Here is a 6000-nt window from a genome sequence, read left to right as displayed (position 1 = left end):
TGTATACGTACGAGCGCCGACAGGTTCTGAGTTTTACCTCTAAATGGTGGGTGGCCAGACCATCTCGATCTTAGTGGCTTTGGACCTTTGCTAGTAAGTGCGCTTGATGACTGCCGACGCTGCAAAGTACATCACGGCATAGGATAAGACAAAGGATCGTGTCTAGGGTGGACGGGCCTATCTAGCAGGTCAAGCAAGACCTGGAACGGAGCAAGATTAGGTGTTGGCTTCTGCCTTTCTCCTCCCCGTGCCCCGGGGCATGATCCAGTTGGTAATGTCTCCTCTAAAGGGCCAAATCGGTTATCTTGACGATCGACAAAGGACGTCATCCTTCATCTTCGCTTGTTACCTACCCACATTAGCATCGCAAAAGGCACGCATCATCTGACGGTTATCGGTTGCATATATTCGCAACTTTGAAGACATTCTATGGCGATGGGACCCAGCTAACAATACGATTGCCAGCTTTGGATCAGACCGATTCACAGACCAGAGTCTTGAGAGGCAATTCGGTCTTATGGACAATGTTCAGCATTCACCGGTCACTCTCCATCAAGAGCCGGTGAGGGCTCTGGGTGGTGTTGAAACAACTGATCCAAGAATATTTTCTCATGGCTTCAGGTGTACCATCTATCTACTGGCCATGGCTGCAAGTGCCGATGGTTGATGGCCTGACAGAAAAGCCTCAAATTAATCGGCCACTGGACCAAACATGCAATATGCACTGTAATATACTGTACAGTACAAAGGATCCAACCCCTAGGTTGGGACCAGTTCGGCGAATGACTACACATTCCTAACAGAACAGACATGATCGTCTGATCTGGAAAGGCTAGATCCGGGCCTACATCTCACATATCCCAATATGTACTTGCTGACAGCAAAAGTGCATGCCGCAGGTCTCGATATATCTCTGGATCGAGCCTATCAATGGCTCAGCCTGGTTCACCCGATTTGGAAGCTGAAATTTCTCTGGCTTCCATCGATGTGGATGGAAGAAGTTTTTCTTCTGCACCAGATGAGGGTGTCCTCCTAATACGGGGTGCTGACCATGAAAACCTCTGACACACTGGCTGTCGTGGAGCCAGTTTTGCTTGGGGTAGGAAGTAACTCGCGATGTTGACACGACAAGAGCTCATTCGTCGATACCGAGAATTGCTTCATGGCCCATGAGTACCGCCAAAGTCGTCGCACAAGATGTATTCATCATACCTTGCAGCAACATCTCAAAGGGCCCTCGATGCCTGTTAACCCCCGCCGTTGCGCAGACCCTCCAACTTTTACACCAAGATCAAAGGTCCTGGCAGACGAATGGCGCGCAATCAAGTTTACATGACATGCTTCCCGTGTTCGACTTTCATTGCAATCGGTTTGCTGCCACCGCAAATGAGGGCAAGCACAGGAACGTGAGTGTGATATCGGACGCGACCCTTGGCCTCGTTCCCAGAAGCTCACCCTTAGTTGGGTGGTGTTGGTTCGTGTCATTCTCTTGTCAGCGGAGCTGTGCTGTAACCCTACGAGAATGACAATCTTACAGGTCATATTCGCAGGGATATGGTCCAGCGGGAAAAGACTGGCATGCGCTTTTGAACCCGTCAGTTTTCAGTTGGAGGGAGCACAGGTGAAGACCAAGGGTGGCGCGACTTCCGCCGTGGCCGCCCAGGGGTGTGTCCTTTTTAATCACGAATAGCACAGACTTCAAGATGCCCTCTGCCTTCGGCACCAATCCGCCGACCTCAGCTCCGCCCGGATTGCAACTGCAGGGCTGTTCTATGCCGTGAGGACGGAACAGAATTAGGGGCATGTACATTTCACATTCGACGGTGAGTACAAGTCGGTAGGTAGGTGACATGTCAAACGAGAGTGAAGTTTCCTAATTTGCTTGGCTGGGCAGATACATGCGCTGGAGTGCTGTCACATACTGTACGTGTGTACAAGTCTGCGACTTCCAGTGCGACCCTTGCGCAGCTCCGGGCGATCTCGTTTTGACGTTCCCCACAGTGGCCTGATTCTTGTAATAGCGTCTTTTGTGGTAGGCAATGGCGGAGGTACTGTACCTGCCTGCCTGCCAGCTTCCTGCCCTGCCCCTACACCTATTTGCTTAGCTAGGACTATGATATGTTGATGCTAACCCGAAGCTAGCTAGCTGCGCCCATGCATCGAGGCGCGTATTGATAATGAACAGGCGGTGCACAGCATCGCGCGGGCTGTGAGACTCGGGGAATTATTTCCTTAATTCTCTTTCTCTTGGGCCTTGTGCGAGTCAGGGTGTTGAGGATGAAGTGCAGGATCTACGTGCGAATGAGACTAGAAAACCACCTGGTTCGTCTAGTTTCCGCTCCACGTTGCTCGCCAAAAGGTAGCCAACGTAAGGGGGCTAGGCAAGCCTGAGACGGAATCCTTCCGCCAGCCCCTAGTCTACGCCAATGCAATACATTCTTGCTACTGCAGCTATTTAGCTGATCAGTCTAGGGATTGCATTGTGCAACAGGCTCGATGCGTACGAAAAGAGCAGGATCGGTACGCAGATGATGATGTTGAAAAGGGCAAAAGAAAGAAGACGAGCACTCTGTTGTCACGAAGGCTGTCATTATGATATCCACCGACAAGATACTAACCCCACGTCCAGATTACGCCGACTAGGATGAATCTGACCAAGTCTGAACCAAAAGAGCAACTCGGCTGCAAATGCCCCCAAAAATCTCATCATGCCCTTCCTGGTGAAGTGAGAGGCTGGCATGAACCAGGGTCCAAGTGATGGAGGGCTCCCGGCCAATAGGTACAGCCAACTGGACTTCGGTTTTGGATTCCGAGTGAGGGGCATTGGAGCACCGTGCTGATCCCCCTTGAACAGCCCGAGGGAACGAAACAGACAAGTCGTATCCAGCCTGGCCAGCACCGCGACAGGACGGGGCTATCTTGCCAGTCTTGGTCTTTGCTTGCTTATCAGCTTTTGCTTTGCCAACCGGTGCTGCTTGGTGATGCAGGTGCACCTTTGCGAGTACCCTGTGTTCATCTTGTGTAGATCACACCACAGAACTAATTTCCGAGTCACACCAAGCCGGCCTTTGTGTAGATCTCGATTCCCCGGGGCCCGCCATGTACATGCCGAAAGGGGAGGGGAGAGAGGGAGGAGCGTGAGGGAGAGAGATCCAGGAGGACATTGCAACAGCTCGGCTTCTTCGCGATGATCGTCTCTCTGGCGCAAGTCTCGACGTTGTGCATCCGTCTCAAGAGGGGTGCCATCCTGTGGTCGCTGAACTGCCGGTTTCAGCCTCAAAGACTGGGCACGTCTCTCTCTTCTCTCTCTCTCTCTTTATCGACATTTGACTACTACGAGTTCTGTTCTGCATGCGCCTTTCTCTAGCGAAGATGGCAGTCCACAGGGCCCAGTACACCAGCGAGCGGCCTCCTCGTGAAGGTCGTAAACCCCGACGAGTCCGGCGAATGCTGCTCAAATCAGCAAGCCAGCCCTGATGCAAAATCATGATCAATACCACTGGCGGAGCTTCTTCTTTACCCAAGAAGAACAAGGGAGGTAGGTATAAGCGTTGCTGCCGATTCAATGCAGACAGACCCACTTCAGGGGCTAGTCACTCCAGGCTAGCCACATTTCTGTACGCTTGCTCGACCTTTTGCCTGGTGATGGCCATGGCGATGACTTCAACTCCCGTGGTCCTTGGCTGTCATGTCATTACTGATTACTACTCTCTTTTCCTTCTTGTGACTCTTTCCGTGCGCCTCCTCAGACCAGCTGCAAAGGGGGCTTGCCGACGCACGTAGCCGAGACAAACATGTATTTTGAGCTCGCCTTCTCTCCCTTAGTGCGTATGACAAACGATTACAAAGCAAGAGAAAAGAAGAAATCAGAAAAAAAGGCGGACCAAACCCCGAAGATGAAGAAAGAAAAGCAACGAGGGCTGGAGCCACGAGTTCGGGGTTTGTCGTCCTTTTCTTCTTCTCGGCGACCGTTTGCTTCCCGGCGTGTTTATTTATGTTTGTGGATGTATGGCCAACGATGTCGTCGATACATGCTTTTTCAGAGGGTATGCCGTGATGGTTCGATTTTGACGCCGAGTTATGCTGGCTTGCTCCCTTTTGGGTACAGTACCGACTGCTTGCCCCTCAACCCCCAACCCTGGTTTTTTTTCTTTTTTCTCTCTTCTTCTTTCTGCTTCTCCTTTCCCCGAAATAACCGACGTACATATGTATGCGTATGTGCTGGCTGTAGGTTAGCTGTCAACTTGGGTCTTGGCCAACCCCCCATACCAATGATGGCACATGCTGGTGTTTTTTAATGGTGCTGGGGAGGGTAATCTATACCCAATGGAGAAGATGCAGTCGTGTATGTAGTCGTTTGCCGAGGACTGGACGAACGAACGAGCGAGCGAGCGAGCGCGCGCCGCACCCGGAGCCCGGCGGTCCCAGTTCTCATTGTCATTCCCACCATGTTCGGCCCCGATGGCCCTGCTTACAGGGAGTCATCCGGCCGAGAATGCAAATCTACGGGGACCCTGCCCTTTTTCCCCTTGGAGATTTCCTTGGTTCCCGAGCCAAATAATATGGGAAAACCCGTAATCAACTCTGTAGATCTCAGAGATTGACACGACAGACTGCCACTACCTGACATGAGAGAATACGAATCACCCCCTCATTGGCCCCTTCCCCATCTCCCATCCATTCCAGCCTCCCGAAGATAATACGATACGTAGGAAATTAAGACGTGCTATGTAAGTGGTCCGGGGAACCAATGCGAAAAGGCGCGGGGGCGTGGTGGTGCGTCCTCTTGGACCCCTATGCAATGAATGGCCTGCCTCCCGGTTCATTTCCATTCCTGACGAGGAGGTGACGGCAGAGGGCGAGGGCGAGGGCGAGGGCGAAGAAGAAAAGCCCTTGCATGATGGTCGCACACCCCAAAGCACAACGCCGTAAACAAAGCTCTCGGCAGAGCCATATCCCGAAGATGAGGTTGTGCAGAAACCCCCAAGCAGAGATCGTCTCTCCCACCCGTCCTCTCCGTTATGTCTATCTATCACGTGTTGTTGTTGTTGTCATCGTCATCAAGGGAAGGGGGCCAAACGTAGGTATTACAATAATCTTGCTGCTGCTACGGCTTGTGTTACCTACTGAATCTATCATCTACGTAACCTATCCATCCATAATACATGGGCATATGTATCATGCGGGGTGGGAAAGGGAAGGTGGAACAAGCGACAGTTGTCCCGTTAGATGATCCTATGCAACCGCCCGTTTCTCAGATCTAGCCGTCTCCAATCGAACAAGGTGAACCCTTCTTTTGTGTGTGCGTGCGTGTCTGTGTGCTCGAATCGAAATCGAGGGAAATCAAAAGGGGGGTGTGTGCGTGAGGTACGAAAGCAAACCGCGTAGGTAAGATCGGCATGAGATGAGGGGAGGGGAGAGCAGGGGGGGGTGGTTGATGAATTTTGGGAATGGGAACAGGAATCCCACCCCCGGCCAAAATACACACACCACCAAGAGAGTAGAGTCTGCATGTAACCGACCGGCCGTCGCGTTCTCTCATCCATCTCCTGCTGGTGGTCGGCGACCATTCTCACATTCTCTTCTTGTGTGTACGTTCATTGTTATTCCCGTCGGGCGCGCGTCCCTTTCCCTTTGAAACCGTACACAGCCTTTTCCTTCTGTCCCCTTAATAACTGCCCACCGAAGAAGAGAATTGGTGATAACTCCAGGCAATAATGATGGACGACAGCCCGTCAGCGATCCGTATAGAACCACCACTGTCTTTTTTTTTCCTTTTGCTCCTCGTCCATCGTGCTTGCTCTCTACCTCTTCCGCTCTCTCCCTTTCTTTTCCTGTCCCGCCTTGTCTTTGCTGCCGCTTTCTTCTTCCCGCCTTCCGCGGATTACTCATACATAAATATCGACATATATATACCATACACTATACATGCATGAATGACAGCGGCCTGCACTGCACTGCACGCTATGTACGTACTGGACTGGGATCTTGGTTGGTTCG

Source organism: Apiospora hydei (assembly GCF_038363865.1).
Source record: "Apiospora hydei strain CBS 114990 chromosome Unknown utg000004l_segment0_segment0, whole genome shotgun sequence".
NCBI lineage: Eukaryota > Fungi > Ascomycota > Sordariomycetes > Amphisphaeriales > Apiosporaceae > Apiospora > Apiospora hydei.
Note: the sequence above shows the minus strand (reverse complement) of the source record.